The 18,152-nt window shown below is 55.3% G+C and overlaps 1 protein-coding gene across 3 annotated transcripts in view; it reads right to left on the bottom strand.

Annotated features, from left to right (window-relative positions):
• ACOT11 (acyl-CoA thioesterase 11) overlaps positions 1-13,039 on the bottom strand; it is a 60,279-nt gene extending 47,240 nt beyond the window's left edge. The window contains exon 1 of one of the 3 annotated variants that reach the window (XM_075556624.1): positions 12,858-13,039. The gene's annotated coding sequence lies outside the window, so the exon portion shown is untranslated. Of the gene's footprint in view, positions 1-2,728; positions 7,885-12,450; positions 12,589-12,857 lie in introns of those variants that run through there. The other 2 variants (XM_075556634.1, XM_075556643.1) reach the window with 2 other exon arrangements.
• Positions 13,040-18,152: the final 5,113 nt, after the last annotated feature.

Here is an 18,152-nt window from a genome sequence, read left to right as displayed (position 1 = left end):
GCAGACTGGACACACACCCTGCGGTAGATCCATGCAGCGGACTGGTCCGAGGTCCCTAAGAGGAATGCGGTGCAGATCCCAGCTCCGCTGGGACGGCACCTTGAGAAGCAAATGCTGAGTGAAGCCAGAGGCAACGTGCCACCCACCGTGTGCTTCCTGGGGGAAAGATCCCGGCTACAGAACCCCCACGAGGCAGCAGGTAGATTCACGCCTATGACAAGCTGCGGGAAGGGGCATGGGGAGTGACTGCTAATGAGGGGGTTCTTTGAGGGGGTGCTGAAATGTTCTAGAATTAGATCGTGGTGAGGTTCACACAACTTCATGAATATCCTAAAAACCCAGTGAATGGTTTAAATGTTGTCAATGGGTGGATTTTATATTGTGAATTTTATCTGAATTTTAAAAGACAGAAAAAAAAAAAGGTCCATTGAACTAAGGGGAGAAAATGTGATTATTACAATTGTGTCCACCAAGGTCCAGACAGGACATGGGGAAGGAATCGTGGGGAAATGGAATTGAAAGATAATGGACTCCTTCCATGAACTTTCTGAAGCTCTAACATGCGTGTCACATGGGCAAGGGGGCCACTGCCAGAGTCTCTCCCGTTTCCTGGAAGGGTGGCTTTTTCCTTCCTCGACCCTCAGGGCTGAGCTGACCCATCACCTCCTCCAAGAAGCCTGCCCTGATCTCTGGGCTGGGAGAGGTCACCCAGACTGCCCTCAGTCACAGTCAGGTCTCTGTGCCGTCATCACAACTTGTCCAACACCCCTCCCCCCACTCCGTCTCCTCACCAGCACAGGGGCACCCAAGGGCAGGTCTGACCTGCCTCAGTCCCGCGCCCCCACAGCACTGGCCTGATGCCACCCTCTGACCCACAAGGGAGGCTCTTTGTGGGGAGGAGAGGGAGCCCACGGGCCTGCAGCCAGGGAGCTGGCAGAGGCCCCATGGCAGCGCCATCTGTCCCTGGCCGGGCAGAACAGGCACAAGGTGGAGGCGTCATCTCTCCCTCAGCCAGGTCGGCCCAGGACAAGGAGATCGGAGAACAGCACCAGGGCCCCTGCTCACCCACGGGAGCTTTCAGGCTGGACTCCGAGTTCTCGAACGGTCACTGCTGGAGCCTCAGCTGTCCCGAAGCCCCATGAGTCCGAGTAGCCTCGCAAAGGCTGTTGAGCTACTGAACTAGGTCTAACACTTAGGAGGTGTCCAGCCACCTCACCCCATCACCGAACCCCAAAACTCGCTGCCATCAAGTTGATTCTGAATCATAAAGATTTCAAATCTTTATGTTAACAGAAAGCCTCATTTTTATCTCCTGAGGAGCAGATGGGGGAGTTCGAGCTGCTGACCTTGCAGTCAGTAGCCCGGCTCATCACCCACTATGACACTCGGACACCTCTAAAATGCAAAGAAAGGACCTGCATTTAGACGGTGGCTCCCAGGTCAAGTTCTGCACCCCTCAAACGTCTTCTATCCAACCATCTGGCTGCCTCGGTGGGAGCAGAGCCAGGTCACAGGGATGGAAACAGGCCGGTCTCCAGATACTGTCCACTGTTAGGGGAGCAGGCAAGCAGCTGGGGGAGGCTGCCAGAGACACCAGTTTGGCCCCATCTTTGGACGAGGTGAAAGTGAAGGCCCAGTCTCTCCTTGCCCAGTTGACCTTGAATCTGCATAGCCAGTGTGCCAATGTGGGGTTGAATGAGGCCACTCTCAGGGCACACTGAGATTCCAGACACCTCCTGGGACTAGGCAGGGACCGGAAAGGGGGTTCCAGCCTCGCAGATTGGATCCGGGGCCTCTCACTAGCTGCACAACTCCAGACATGTTATTTCACTTCTCCAGGTCTTCCTGTACAGGGGGATTGAGCCTGGTGCCCACCTCCCTGTTGTCAGGAGCCAGAGAGGAAGGGGATGGGCCCATCGTAATGGCCATTCTCCCTAGGGACTTGATAGTCTCCAAGGAGCTCTCAGACATGTAGGCAGGAGAATACAACCTAGGGCCCCTCAGGCCCCCAGGATAGTCCCCAAAGGCCCAGAACATGCAGCACAGCACCACACTCGCTTCCCCACTGCCCCGGGCCTTCCAAGGAGTTCTTGCCGGAAACACAAGTCTCCTCCCAGCCTCTGGATCTCCCATAGCCGGCTCCCCTGACCTGCAAGCCTTCACTCACAAGTTAGCCTGAGTCTGATTCCCAGCACGAGACCTACTAGCTGTGTGATCTGAGACAGAGCTACTTAACCTGTGTCTCAGCGCATCATGGACACAATGACAGTATCCACTTCACAGAGTGGGTATAAGAACAGCTGAGCAAACCCAGACTGGGCACACAGCTAACCCGGCACGGACTTGCAGGATCACTGTTTGCAGCACCTGCCACAGAGCCCCACAGGGTGTTTGACTCTCATCTAATCAGGGCTCCCTCTTCGGCCGTCAGCACCGTCCGTGAACTCAGCACCTGCCACGTGCTAATCACGCCGTTAGTGCTCCGAAGGTACGGCTCAAGTCAGTGCAGAATCCTGAGGATGGAGGCAGGGGCTAGGAGAGCAAGAGAAAGGGTCAAAGAGGACGTGCTGGCTGCGTGGGGTTTTGAAGGATGAAGACAAGTCCTCCAGACAGATCAAGAAAACGAAGGCTCTCTTGCCGTGGTTGAGACCGAGTCACGTGTGGCTTCTGAACAGGAAGGAGACCTGGGACCACCTCAGCCCTCCCTTGAGCTCCCTCTGTTACTTACTCAGTCGTTGTCCTTGCTGCCGTGAAGCGCTGTCCAGGTGGTTCCAACTCAAAGCGACACTGGATGGCCATCTCACCACTGTCCTCACGCTTGACCTCACCGCGGCAGCCACTGGGTCAATCCGTTTCGTCAAGGTCTCCCTCTTTTTCGCTGTCCCTCTATTTCGCAAACAGGATGTCCTTTTCCAGGGGCGGGTCTCTCCTGAAAGCCCGTCCACAGTCCCTGAGACAAAGTCTCAGCACCCTTGCCTCTGCGGAGTATTTTCGGACTGTACTTCTCCCAAGATATTTGTTTGTTCTTGGGGCGGTCCATGGTGCTCCCAATGAGCCTCACCAGCACCACGATTCAAATGCATCCATTCTTCAGTCTTCCTTATTCACCGTCCAACTTTCACACACACGTGGAATGACTGAAAAGACCTTGGCCTGGATCAGACACACCTGTCTTCAAAGAAGCATCCTCGCTTTTCGACACTGAAGAGGCCTCAGGCAGCAGATTTACCCAGTGCAACACACGGCTTCGCCTCTTGACGGCTACTTCCATGAGCAGTGATTGTGGGCCCAAGCCAGCCAAAGTCCTTGACGACTCCCGTCTCTTCTCTGTGTATCACAGCAAGTCTGCCTCCTCTGCCCCACAGCAGACACGTGACAGGAGAAGGTTCTGCCTTCCGTCATCTGGACCACGCTCAGGGAGATGTGCACACCCTCACAAAGACCCAGACTCCCGGGGATGCCACCGCCACCAAGGGCCTCAGGAACACCCAGAGCGGGGAGCCTCTGGCCCAAAGTCGCAAAGTGCTCTCAGGGTGAGTATAAGATTCTAATCCAGAGGTGGCTGACTCCATCTTCTTCACCCTGGGCCAGAACCCTAGTGAGGCTGGAGAGCTGAGTTGAGGGGAAGGAGCCCCAGCTGTCCTCGGGTCCAGGTGAAGCAGGGAGATCACAGTTGGGGGTGGTGGAGGTGGTGGGATGCATACACAGGAACTGTTATGGATTGAACTCGGTCCTTCCCCCTGCCCCCACAAAAAAAGGTATGTTGAGATCCTAACGCTTGCACTTGGAATAGAGGTTTGCTTTGTTATGAGGTGAATTAGGCCACGGGGTGGGGTCTACACCTCATCATTTCTGAGTTAAACAAGGAGCAGAGCGAGCCACACAGGAGTAAGCCAGGGGTGAAGAAGGTCAAGGGTGGCCAGCAAACACCAAGGCCTGACCTAGGAGAGACTTTCAGAAGAAATGTCCACGCCCCAGACTCTGCTCTGGGCTTCTGGTCTCCACTATAGTGAGCGAATCAACGTCCATGTTTAAAGCCACCTACCAGGGCTATCTCAGCCACTGCGTCACAAGGTCACGGACCGCTCCCCAGGCGTGTGGAGCAGTCTGCAGCATCGCACAGGCACGGGCCTGCTCAGGGGAAGGCCCTCCCCATCTGACTAGGACGGGCTCAGACTGTCCAAGTAGAGATTCCCAGACCCAAGGGCCTCCCGAGAGGGCCCCACAGGGCCCGCCAGCCCAGGGCTGTGGGACTTGGTGTTTGGTATGTAAACATTTGGTGGGGAAAGAAGGCTCTCCGGTGACAACATGATCATCTGAGATGGGCTGGGACCTCCAGAGGGCGTCTCGCCACTGTTCACCCCCACCCCTCGCTTCGCCGAAGGCTCACTGCTCATTCATTCACGCACATACTCTCACGGGCCCACTACCTCTCATGGCTGGCCTGTGATCGCTAAGAGGCAGACCTGCCCAACTCCCACAGGACGGCCTCTGTCTGTCTGTCTGTCACAGGCCCCAGCCAACCTGGCAGCCCTAGTGAGGGCAAAACTAAAAACCCAGGCACATCAGGTAGATTCGGACTCTTGGCGATCCCGGGTGTTACCAAGTAGAACCAGCCCAGCGTGGCTCTCCTCTTTCCAGAGATCTCCAGGCCTTTCTCCCAAAGTGCCATGGGGCTGGAAGCACCAAACCTTCAAGGTGAGCAATCAAGGACAAAGTGTTTTCTGGCTTGCTTGTTTTTTTATTTAAAATAGCTTTGGTACCAACCCAGAAAACCTCCCAAGATCCTCGGAGGGTGCTCAGGAGGGGCGAGGACAATTCACGGAGGTCTGAGATTCAGGCAGGGTTCCAAAGATTCAGGCACTCACCCAGGATTACGACACCGGTGTCGTCTCCAGGAGTCCTGTGCCAGAATGGGTTACAGGTTGGACTTCAGTTTGAACCCACCAATCACTCAGAGGGAGAAAGACGAGGCTTTCTACACCCCAAAGAGTTATGGTCTCAGAAACCCACCGCTGCCATTCTACTCTATCCTATGGGATCGCTGTGAGTCAGAAGTCACTCTTTGGCAGTGGGGTTTTTCTGAGTGTCATCTCATGGGCCCAGCTTTGACACCCCCCGCCCTCCTCTCCCAGGGTCTGTGGGGGCAGCACGGAGGATGCAAGCTGGGCTGGGTTGGGACATGTGGCCTGGAATCTGCTTCCCCACCTTCATCAGGCTGAGTCTTGGGTTCCTCAAGAGCTGAAGCTGCTGGAGTTCAAATCCCAGCTCAGCCACTTTCTACCAGTGCGCTCCTGGCACGACATCACTTAACCTCCCCGAACCTCAGTTTCCACGCCTGAAAGTTGGGGACGAGAACTGTGCCTGCCTCGCGCAGAACTGAATGAGCTGGGTGCAAAGGACTTAGTAGGGTTCCTGTCACCCAGACGACAACAGGACCTACGGGTTTGCTCCTCTGGTTCCCGCTCCTCTGGCACTGACGCTGATCCATCCCTCCCCTGCTCCCTCGCCCTAGGCTGGTGGGAGTTAACAACAGAGAACAAGGATGAGCAAAGAAGGGGGTGGGTGCGTGGGGCCGGCACCACGGAAGGCACCGAGCAAAGATTCTGTCCACCTGAGAGGTGCTCGGGGTCCAGAGGAAGGGGTTCTGCTGCTCAGATCTCGCCCCTGGACTCGCCAGGGGTGGGGGGGGGGCTGCTGTCCCCACCCACTCATTCAGCGTTCCCTGGAAGGAGGCCTGGTCAGCACTTGGAACTCACTAGCCACTCCCCCGGAGAAAGACGGAGTGCTCTACTGTCCAGAGTTACAGTATCGGAAAGCCACAGGGGCGGTTCGACTCTGTCCTAGAGGGGGGCTGTGAGTTGGCATCAACTGGAAGGCAGTGGGTTTGGGCCCTGTGCTGCCAGGAGCCCTGGGATATCGCGGGTTACACGTGGGCTGCTAAGCGTAGGATCAGCAGGTTGAAGCCAGCAGCTGCTCCACAGGAGAAAAGAGAGATTCTACTCTCGTGCAGACCTGGAAGCCCACGGGACAGCTCTACCCGTCCTGCACGGCTCCTGTGCTGGCAGCGCTACGTAGAGCTCCTCGTACATAGAGGTCACTGCTGTGGGACAGAGCGCAGACACTGTGGCTCTCCACGCAGTGAGAGGAGGTGACATCTGTGCTGAGACCTGAAAGGAGGCACGTTGGCAGAGCAGGGTGTGTCCGGCAGAAGGCCCGGCTGGTACCACAGAACAGGTGAGAGAACAGATTGACCACACGCAGGCTAGGCAGCGGACTGCCCCAGAGAACAGAGGGAGAGGCAGGCGGAGAATGAGAGGCCAGGAGTGGGCAGGGGCCAGCTTAGCAAGATCTTTGTGTATCAAGTAAGTGAACTGCTGAACGGACGTGCAGTGGTCCTGTTTAGGTTTTAGGAGCAGGCGTCCGGGATGGAGGGCTGGTTGGAGGACTGAGCCTGAGCCAGGGGAAGCAGGGCGGAGAAGGGCCGGGGGAGGGCTGTTTGTGCAGACTGGATGGGGGCTGCCAGGGGCGTCCGGAGACTGATTCGATGAGCTTGCTTTAGTCGCCCGCCCCATCCCGATCTAAAAGACTTTTCTCAAAACATCTTGTGAGGACGCTGTCTTTGTTATCCAGAGCCACAAGTGGGTGGCTCTAGCAGACAGAAATGTCGTTTCTGAGGCTCCACCCACTGCCATCGAGTCAGCTGATGCCAAGGACTCAAGTAGAAAGCAAATGTTTTGAGAATGATGATGGTAACAAATGTACAAATGTAGTTGACACAGTGGATGGAAGTATGGCTTGTGATAAGAGTTGTAGGAGCCCCCAATAAAATGATTAAACAAAAGAAAAGAAAGTCCACTGCCATCCAGTCACTGGCATGCTGACTCGGAGTGACACAGGACAGGGTGGAACTGCCCTGTGGGTTTCTGAGACTTAACTCTTCATGGGGGTAGAAAGCCTCATCTTTCTCCCTCGGAGCAGCTGGTGGTTCTGAACTGCCGACCTCGAGGGTGGCAGCCCGGCTTGTCACCACCACGCCACCAGGGCTCCTCTTCTGAGGCCAGGAGGTCAAATTCTGGGCGATCACTCTGCGGGAAGGCTTTCTCTCTGTTGGCTAGAGAGGAGGGTCCTTGTCTCCCCTGAGGCCCTGGACGAGTTGTCCCTGATCCCCTCTGCTCGCTTGTTTATGCGCCTCAGTATCGCAAAAGAGATGCATTTACCACGCACCCAACACTAACCCTGCCTCCCAAACACCGTAAAGGCAAATGGGATGATAGCCACAGACATAAGCCCCCAGCCCCCTGCCATCAAGTGGACTCGAACTCCGGGGACAGCCTCATCAGTATAGCTCCCGGGGCTGTGGCTCTTTCCGGGATCACAGTCTCATCTTTCCCCCCGCAGCAGCTGGTGGGCTTGAACCGCCGACCTTGCAGTTAGCCCAGCATTTCCCAGACAGGGCTCCTGAGGGCCCCTGACCACAGGCAGAGAGGCCAGGACTGACAACACCTATTTTTTTAGGAACATCATTCAATCCAAAACAGACGCCCATCCTATGCCCATGCGACCTCTGTCGGCCCGTCCTGACCCTTCTCCGTTGACTAGGAGACCAAAGAGTCTGCCAGGCGCCACCGAGCACTGGAGGCTGTCTCCTGTCTCCGTATCTAATCTTGGCTCCAAAGTCCCTGTTCAGAGGTCCCGGAGGAAAGTTCTCAGTGCGGTCACCTTGCAGGGCACCTTCTGCACTCCCACATCCCATGCCTGCTCTCCCAAGGAGTTGCCTGCCCCAGGAGCCCCTAGCCTCAGCCTGGCATGCTCCCTCTCTCAGCGTACGCACACCCTCGCCCTGTCACCGCTGCCAGCCCTGGGGCCTTGAAGCCCTGAGCTGGGTACGGTAAGCACAGAGGAGCTTGCACGGTAGGGGACCCACATACAGCCCTCCGCAGGGAGAAGCGCCCGCCCCAGAATAGTATCCCAGACCCAGACGCCACGGAGGAGCCTGCCAAGCAGCGGGCCCTGTGGGACCCCGACTGACTTATCATGCACCAACCCAGGGGTCCTGCCAGGTCTCCTCCCAAAGAAAGCTGGAAACAGACCCACAGGAAGTGCGAGAGAAGATGCCAGACTAGTGTCCCTGCACAAGGGCACGTTCACCCTCTTTCAGAAGCCACAACCCCCTCCCCTCTGCCCTCCGCCCCAGCCCCCCATTCATACTCTTCGCAGGTGGTTCCCGACATTCTGGATCATGGCCGTGAGGTCCCTGTGGAAGGGCAGCGCCTCCACACAGACGGTCCCTGGACACCTGAGCCACCGCCAGGCTCGGCACAAAATGAAGCTTGCCACCTCGCTTGCTCCAGCTCCTCCTCCAGCGCCCGCCCCGCCTGAGCCAGGCTGTTATCACCCAGCGTCCGGGCCTCTCCTCCCACTGCCCTCTGCCGCCCCACCTCCTGGCACCCGGCACAGGAGGTTCCTGTGCCCGCCTGGGAGGAGAGAGGCTGCCAGCTGGGCCCACTAGGCACCAGGCCCGACACTCACCCCACCTCCAGCCACAGCCAAATTTCAGTCACCCCCACTTGCAGCCTCCACTGCCCTCCCCACGGGGCTCGTGGCCCAGGCTGTCGGCCTGGTAAAATGGGCACCATCCGTCCACAAGTGGTCCGGCCAGAAGGTGGCAGGAGGCCAGAGAGCTGCCAGCAGCCTCCCAGCCTCCCAGCCACCTGCTAGGACTCTTCACCCTTGGGGGGCCCCCCGTCTTCTTCCCCCCCCCCCCCGCTCCAGGTTGCCACACCCCGCTCCAGGTTGCCACATTCAACAGCTGCAGTCTGGAGAGGGCACACCCTCAGGTCCTTAAAATAGGCCGCTCTAAAAGTGGCTCCGACCCAACTGGGCCCTGACGGCTACAGGGGCTTCCAGGCCCCGCTCCCAGGCCCTACCCCACCCCCTGGGTAGTCACAGCTGATAAAGACAGCAGGATATTCTCCACCTCCTCGCCCATCTGCAAAGGTTTGACAAGGCCCTGAGACTCACCTCCAAGACAATGAGTGCCCGGTGGGTCCGAGGGGAAGGCAGGAGGGAGGTCTAGGCCAGGGAGCAGGGGGATATCAAGCAGCCTGGGTGTCAGGCTTCAAGTGCTCATCCCATCCCAACCCCACAGGGAAGAACCCCCCCCTCCCGCATCCCCGCCACGTTACAGACGGGTCCACCAAGGACAGAGCGTGAGATGCCCAACCTCATCCAGCACAGAAGCACCTCTTCTGGCCTCAAGCCCAGAACTCTGCCCGCTCACCCCACCACCAAAGGATACAATGTAGGGAGACTTCAGTTAGACTCATGGGAGGACTCCAAACAAAGCTAAATCCGGAGCAAGCACGGGAGGACGGCTCAATCTTCCCGCAGCAGCCTCTCCAGCCCACAAAGGTCTGTCTCTGCTCTGAGCGATTCATCACAGCGCTGACTCGTAGCTGTGCTGACGTGGGTCTCTCACTCCAGTGCAGACACCCATGGGAGTCTGCCTCCCCTTTCCACCCGGCCTGGGTTACAGCTCTCTCATCTTTGTGTGTGCTCCCCGCCACCACCACCCCCCAACCACACACACACACACACACACACACACACACACACACACACTCTGCTCAGGAGCTTCCTAACACTTAGATCGTCTTAGAAGAGCAGATCACGATGAGGTCTTAGTGATCCCAAGGTCAATGGTTCATACCTTCCCTGAGGCTTGTGGAAATAGAGATCACTGGGAGGAAGAAAGATGACACTTCCTACTCCCCCAAAGGTTAAGAGTCGCTTCTTCCTTTTCCGGAGGACGCTGTGTAGAGTGGTTCAGTGTCTGACCTACCAACCGGGCAGGCCGCCCTACAATGCAGTCCCTAACACACTTAGGCGGTCCCCAAACCGATAATACAAGTGGTCACATTGATATAAATATGGTTGGTAAAGTCCGCATGTGGCGTGTGCCCAGGCCTACGGGTCCTTGCAGTGAGACCCAAAGTTCCCAGGAGCTTGTCCAAACCAAGCAAGCCTGTGGGCAGGGCCCTGGGGGTTCCACGGGTGCCCGGGTGTCCCAGACAGGGTCGAGCGGGGCGGGCTCTCCTTGTTGAGAAGTCGAACTCCGTGGTGGATGTGTGGACGACACAGCACAGAGGCAGAGAGGCAGAGAGCGAAGTCGATACAAAGGAAGCTTTTTTGAATAATAAATCAAATGCCTTGCTCTGGTAAAGAGAGTTTCAGAAATCCATTAGGCCAATTCTACCCAGTCCTATCGGCGCGGCATCGACTTGGTGGCAACAAGTTTGGTTTGATTCCGTTGGCCCCCATCCCCAGAGTTTCTGATGCAGATCTGATGTGGGGCCCAAGAACCTGCATTTCAAACACGCTTCCAGCTCGGATGCTTCTGGGTGCAGAGACCACATTTGAGAACCCACAAGCCATTTCACAGCTGGGGACGGGGAGGCCCAGCGATTTCAAAGTCATCCCTCGACTGGATCACCATCAATGTCATCTCTCAAGCCCTCCCTACATGCCCAGCACTGTGCTGATGGTACTGGCTTTGGGCCTCGAGGCCTCCCAAGAGATGCCTGAAGGTCCACAGTGTTGAGTCAGCTGCTCAAGGTCACCCAGTTGATCAGGGTTAGCGCCAGGACTTGAACTCTGATCTATCTGGAGTCCACAAGTACAGCTACTAGTCTCCATATCCCGTGTATAACTTAGGCTGAACTTCTCTGTAACCGCTAACTTTCGGGTTAGTAGTTGACTGCTCTGTATCCTCTAGGGACTCCCGATACTTCCCTAGAGGGCTCCGAATCTGACAGGCTCGTTTGCTGTCTGAGATGAGTTTGTTGTGCCCTCAGCCCAGAGGCCCAGCCCTTGTGTTGGCCCCCATCCAGTCCTGCATCTGGAGGCCCTGTGTACATGGACTGTTTTCTCCCACGATCACTCCCTTCCCAGCGTCACCTCCTTTTCCATCTGGCCCCAGACTCCTCCTGGCCAGAAGACCACCATCTGCTAATCCGTCAGGCCAGTGTCCCATTTCTGTACCTTCCCTCATGACACACAATGACATCATGTCCAGTTATAATACACAACGACCCTGGGTTGTCACAGTCAAACATGAGCCCATCTCCATCACTCTGGGGACTCACAAGGGACCTCATTGAATCAGCTGAGTCCACAGTGCAGGGCCTGTCCAGAGCAGGGGCCATGACTACGTGGTGAATGGGTGAATAACGAACCAAGCATCCAGGAGGTCCCTCTGCCGGGATTGTCAGCCACCCCAGACGGTGCCCAGACTCTCTGGGTAGCAGGGAACATCTGACACCATCCCTCCAACTCACCTACCTGTCAGCACTGTCCTAGCTGGAAGCCTCTACAGGCCGGACTCTGCCTTCAGCATCTCCACCACTTACGCACCTGCAGGCTAGAAGACCTTACTCGGTCCAAGGCTGCCTACTCGAGAGTTCTAATACAGCTCTCATTCCAGCCTCTGGGCCACCAGAAGAAGGCTGCTCCCCTGGCCTGTGACAGTGATCACTGAGGTCCGTCCTGCCCTCTGCTGGGCTCCAGAATCCTGGTCCAGACATATTTTCTTCTAATCCTTCCCCGCTATAAACAGAGCTTCCTAGGGTTCCCTCCTCCCCCCCCCACCAGTTTCCTTTGTAGCTACTCTTCCCTCCACCTTGATGTCCTTTCAACAGTGGCCCTCCAAACTGCCCGCCATCCCAGGAGCCTTTCTTGACCTCTCCCCAATGAGAAATGCATCTTCCTCCTCAGTACCCCCAAACACACACATCACAGTCCTTTGTTTCCCTCAGAGCTTTTTCTTCTAAATTGTGCTGACTGGGGGTACTTTCTTCTTGTCAGCCTTGAGCAACTGGGCAGCAGGGAGGTCCTATCCACTCTTGAGAGTATCCTGTCCCGTCCAGTCCCCAACCCGCCCCCGCCCCCACTCCCCCAGGTCCAGTGCTCTGGGCCAAACACTCAGTAAGTGTCCACAGGTGAGTGAGGAAGCGAAAGAGTGCGCTGCGCGAAAGAGCGAGCGAGCGACGGTGAAGGCAGAAGCTGCATGCGTAAATGCATGGACACAGCGTGCATCCCTCCTGTTCCAGTTCCCTGGGCATGGCATGGCCGAATAAAGGAAGTTGTAAGACAAATGGGCAGGGAGGGGTGTAAAAGGGGTAGCATACCAGCACGAGAGGAAGTGGAAGTGCCCAGGCACCCCCTGGAACCAGAGCCCTGTGTGGGAGAGACGCTGGAGCTGGGAGAGCAGTAGGAAGCGGTGAAGTGGCCCAGGGAGAGAAGGCCTGGCTTGATGGGAATGGAGAGGAAGGCACACCCGGGAGTCAGAGAGACCCGATTCAAGTAGACCAGTGGAAAACGGGTCCTCCAGGCCAGCCCTGAGCACTGTCTTGCCTAGAGAGGCCCCAAATCCACCCTCTGCGCCCCCACCTCTCACTCTCCACCTCCTCCTACAGCAGCGAGAGCTCCTGCCGGGCCTGCTGCTGGCCGTCTGGACCCAGCCGAAGTAGCAGCTCTTGGTGTCTTGCTTTGGCCCTGGCCAGAAATTGCTCAGCACCCAAGCAGAGTTCCCTCCACCCCACCCCCAAGTGAGTCAGTTTCCGCTGCACCCTGGGGGCTCTGGGTCCTCCATGGAGCCAGCCCGGGCCGCCGCAGCGGCGGGTGGCCCCGGTCCGCCCACTTCCTGAAGAGGGGCCGCCCAACCCAACCCAAGTCCCTGCAAGCTTCCTGCCTTCGCCGGCCCGCACCCGGGCCAGGGGGGCCGATGGGGGGTCCTGGGCAGAGCCAGCGCTGGAGACGACCGGCCCTCAGGCAGGCTAAGGATCAGGGGGTCTTACCCAAGTCCTGGTGGACGGTCTACACCCAACAGCTTGCAGGGCTGGTGAGGGAGGGCTGTGGGGGGGTCATCGGAGCCGCGAGTCCGCAGGGAGACGGCCAGACTGGGGCTGCAGGTCTCCGCGCCGAGCGGGGGAGAGGCGGCCGGAGGGCGCTGCGAGACTGGGCCACCCTGCGGGCGCCAGACACCCCGCCCCGTGGGCGTCAGTCCCGGGCGCCGGGCTGGGGCGGAGACGCGCACAGGTCTGTCTAAGGTGGAGAGGCAGAGGCTTCTTGGATCGGGACCCCAAAGGCAGTATTGCTAACTCAGCCTCACGGCCTTAGGAAGTACTACCAACCCTCGGTGGAGACGCCTTAGGCTGCTGATCACAAGGTCAGCAGATCGAAACCCCTCGCTGCTCTGCGGGAGAACCACGAGGCGGTCCACTCTTGTAAAGAGTGACTGGTCTCCGAAGTTCCCATGGGCGGTGCTACCCTGCCATATCGCGTCGCTGGGAGCTGTCATCCACTTGATGACGGTGTTTTGTGATTCCCTCACACCCTAATTGAGCACCTATGTCATGTGCCAAGCTGTGCTGAGGTGAAGCTATGAGCAAAACCAACTGCCCGCTGCCCTGACTGCCGTTGGGAGACGGTCTGGCTCCCGGGCCACTTCGCGTGTGCCAGCAGAGCTCAGTGGCTTCTTTTTCCAAAATCGCCAGGTTCGGCTGTCCACAGGTCGGCGTTTCAAACCCAGCAGCGGCTCTGAGGGGAAGAGGTGGCTGTCTGGTGATGCTGCCATTTCCCACAAAGGGTTACAATCCCCGACACCCAGAGGAGCAGTTCTGGCCTGTCACAGGAGGACGCTGTGCGTTGGCGTCAACTCCGAGGCAGTGGGATTTTTGGGAAGACCAACCCTTTCTTCAGAGGGGCTTCTGGAGGGACACAAGCCTCCAGCATTTTGTTGGGGCACCTGACAAGCTCATAGTTTGCCTCTTCTCGTGGCTCCTATGAGTGCCGATGCGGGAGGGAGGGGTTATTTTTTTTAATCCACCCTCTGAAAGGCGCAAAGCACATGAGGATCCCTCAGGATCTCTTTGCCTGGAGAGAACCCCTGTGAATATTTTGGGGTATGTGCTTCCGGGTGGACTAGAGTTGGAAAATGTAGACAGTGACAGGGAGGGAGAGGGGAGATTGCCCCCACCCCGCAGTACATGCATACCTGTGTGATATGTTACATCATCCAAGTATGATACAATGTGGTCAGAGGCACCCGGCACTAAGACAACTCTCCATCAGTGCTCACGGGGAGGATACAGCACAGGCCACATGCTCAGAAGACAGCCCACCCTCCAGAGATGGTGGTCCTTGGAAGAGCACCACTTCCAGAGAAGGAGGTAGGCAGGGGGAGTGCATGTGCCCCAAGGACACTGAAGCAGGGAGTCAGCCAGTGAGTGTGCCCCAGCTGGGAGAAGGCAGTCGGACAATACACACACAGAGAACTGCCTCCCTGGGCCCTGCCATAACCAGGAGTCACGCCGCCTGCCCTGGGGAGGCAAAGAGAGAGCTTTCTTCACCCTTGCCACTGTGCTGCAGCCAAGCTCTCAGGCACTGCCAAGTGAGAGCCTCGGGCAGGAATGATGGGTGCCCAGGTGCGGGGCTTTGCAGCAGCTGAGTGGTAGCCCAAGCAGACCTCTGGCTCCGTTGCAGAATTGATGGTGGAGCCAAGGCCCCAGGTGTCAGCCTCCACAAATGACAGCAGAGATCGCGTCTGTGGTGCAGGTGAGGCACATTTGGGGGTACCTAACAGGGCAAGATGGATTGGCACAGTGGCTGCAGCAATGGATGCTAACGTAAGACCAATTGGGAGGACAGCACAGGACTGGGCAGTGTCTTGTTCTGTTGTCCCTAGGGTAGCTGTGAGTCGGAACTGACTCAGTGACAACCTACCAACAAGAGACAAGAGCGGGGAGTTCCCACAAAGTAGGTTGGCTAATCTCATGCACAAGAGGTGATCAAAGATACCGTGACACGGACTATGTAACTGCCACAAACCAAGATATTTGAGCCTCGGGTTGGTTTATGGCAGTTATATAATCTGTCAACTTGTGAAGGGGTGGAGTCTAGCCTGTCAATCGGGTCACAGCTTGATGACCTCATTTGGAGGCACAAAGGACATAAACAGGTCGCTGGAGACACTCTGCTTGTCTTCCTGCTGGCAAGTTACCTAGAGACCACTGATGGAACCAGGTGCCTGGAGCTGGAGGAGCCACACGGAGACCCACGCCAGTGCAGAGATGCTTCCACCGCCACTGGATCCACAAGATATTCCACCCACTGACCTGTGATCTTCCTGCACTCAGCGTCACTGCATGTGTTGCATGACGAGGAAATTATATATGTGTTGCATATAGAGGAAATTATAGACTGGTATAGGACATATGGGCTAATATCGGACTTATGGGCTTGATCTGGACTGGACTGGGATGTTTTCTTAATATACAATTCCTCTTTGATATAAAGTTCTCTATTACACACATATGAGTGTCACTGGATTTGTTTCTCTAGTCTACCTGAACAGACACACTTCTACAGAGCATTCTGGCTGGACTTCGCCCAAGATGGATTTGTTGTTCTTCTGGGAATCCAGGGTCTTTTCAGTGCTCCTCACCAGCACCGTAATTCAAATACATCAAGTCTCCTGTGGTCTTCCTTGTTCATTGCCGAACTTTCACGTGCACATGAGGCAATTGAAGATACTGAGGCTTGGGCCAGGTACTTCTTAGTCCTCAAAGTGACATCCCTGCTCCTCAACAACTTTGATGAGGTCTTGTGCAGTAGATTTGCTCAATACAACACGTCATTTGATCTCTTAACTTTTTGTTTCCCTGGGCATTGATTGTGGAGCCAAGTAAAATAGAATCTCTGGCAATTTCAATTATTTCTTTGCTTATCATGATGTTGCCTATTGGTCCCCTTGTGAGGTTTTGGTTTTCTTTACGTTGAATTGTAATGCATGCGGAAGACTACCGTTACTGATCTTCATTAGCAAGTGCTCAAGCCCTCCTCACTGCATACTGAAGGTTATTTATAAGTCAGCCTCCAACCCTGGTGCCAAGTTCTTCATGCAGTCCAACTTTTCTAATTGCTTGCTCAGCACACAGATTAAACAGATATGGTACAGGATACAACCCTGACACACACCGTTCCGAATTTTAGATTACACAGCATTCCCTTGTTCTCTTGAATGACTGCCTCTTGATCCAGGTAAAGGTTCTGTCTGAGCATGTTGGAATTCCCATTCTTCTCAAGGCTATCCATAATTTATTATCATCCACACAGTCGAAGGCCTTGGCATAGTCAATAAAACACAAGTACATCTTTCCTGTGTCCTCTGCGTTCAGCCAAGATCTATTTGATGTTAACAATGTTACGCCTTGTGCCATGTTCTCTTGGAAAGCTGGCTGGGATTTCTGGCAGCTCCTTGCCAATGTACTGCTACAAGAGTTCTTCGTTTGTCTTCCGCAAAACTTTGTGCATGTCATATCGATGCTACTGTCCGATAATTTCTGCCTTCTGTCGGGTCACCTTTCTTTGGAACGGGTACAAATATGGAGCTCTGCAATGGACTCACCAGGTGGATTTCTTCCAAATGTTTTGCCGTAGACAAGTAAGTGCTTCCAGTGCTGTATCGGCCCATGGAAACATGTCCAGTGGCATCTCACCGATTCCTGGAACCTTGCCTTTGACTAGTGTCGTCAGTGCAGCTTGAACGCCTCCTCAGTACAGTTGGTTCTCGATCATAGCTACTTCTCCAAATGGTTGGATGCGGAGTCATTCTTTGTGGTGCAGTGACTATGTATGCTTTCAACTTGGGTTCAATGCTTCCTGCATCATTCAATAAGTTTTCCACAGATTCTTCCCGTAATGCAACTCAAGGCCTGAATTTTTTCTTCAGTTGAAGACCACATGCTGAGCAGTTTCTTCCTCTTTGGTCTTCTACATCTTCGCACATTTCATGATCAGGTTTGGCTTTGTCTTCTCGGGCTGACCTTTCAATTTTTCTGTTCAGTGCTTCGATCTCATCATTTCTTCCATGTACCTTAGCTACTCTACAATCCAGAGCAAGTTTTGGTGTCTCTTCTGACATCCTCTTTGATGTTTTCTCTCTTTCCTGTCTTTTGAATGACCTTCCGCTCTCTTCATGGATGATGTTCTCCATGTCCTCCTGCCGCTCATCATGTCTTCTGTCACCAGTTCTATGCATTTAATCTGGTCTTGAGATGTTCTCAACATTCAGGTGGGATAGACGCAAGGTCGTATTTTGGGCCTTATGGGCTTGTTCTAATTTTCTTCAGCTTCAACCTGAACCTGTATATGAGTCATTGATGGTCTGTTCCACAAGTTGGCCCCTGGTTTTAGCTGCGGATATTGAACTTCTCTGGTGTCTCTTCCCACAGTTGTCGTCCATTTGATTTCTGTGTATTCTATGTAGAGAAGTCCGTGTGTATCGCTGCCGTGTGTATTGTTGACAAAAGGTATTGACAATGAAGAAACCATTCGTCTTGCAAAATGCTATCCTGATTGCATCCTTGACCAATTTCAGATGGAAAATACTGGCAGAACTCTTCGATTTCTGTACCACTAGCTTTGGTGGTTGTACACAGATTTGAGTAATAGTTGTATTGACTGGATTTCCCTTTACGCACATAGATGCTATCCTGTCACACACAGCATGTACTCCAAGATGGATCGTGAAATGTCCTTTGTGACGAGGAGTGAGCGCAGTCCATCCCTCTTGAATCTGCCGTTCCCAGCAGAGGAAGCCGCATGATCTTCTGATTCAAAATGGCCAACACCAGTGCGTTTCAGTTCGCTGGTGCCTAGAATGCTCCTCTTTGTGACTCTCTTCCATTTGTTACAACTTCCAGTCTTCCTAGATTCATACTTTGCACGTTCCAAGCGTTTGCACCTGTTTCTTCTCATTGTGACTCCTGTCCATCTGCAGAGGGGGGTCCCAGAGGCTTTGCTCCCCGCACGTCATTCTGGCCGACCCTCCTTGATAAGGCTGCTCTTCCGAATGCCTGCCAGTCTGAGGGCTCGTCCTCTGGCACCATCTCTGACAGCGCTACGCTCTGTTCGTGAGACGCTATTTCAATGCTCTCCGCAGGTTTGCAGGGGCTAATTCCTCAAACGTGGACAGCCTCTTGCTTCGCCATAGCTTGTTCTTCGTCTGGAAACTCTGCCCAAACCTGTTCCCTTTCGGTGGGCCTGCTGGTATGTGAATCCCAATGGTGTAGCGTCCGGCATCACAACAG

This window comes from Tenrec ecaudatus, chromosome 1 (genome assembly GCF_050624435.1).
Source record: "Tenrec ecaudatus isolate mTenEca1 chromosome 1, mTenEca1.hap1, whole genome shotgun sequence".
Classification (NCBI taxonomy): Eukaryota; Metazoa; Chordata; class Mammalia; order Afrosoricida; family Tenrecidae; genus Tenrec; species Tenrec ecaudatus.
The sequence above is the reverse complement of the archived record's forward strand: the minus strand, read 5'-3'. Positions and strand labels throughout refer to the sequence as shown.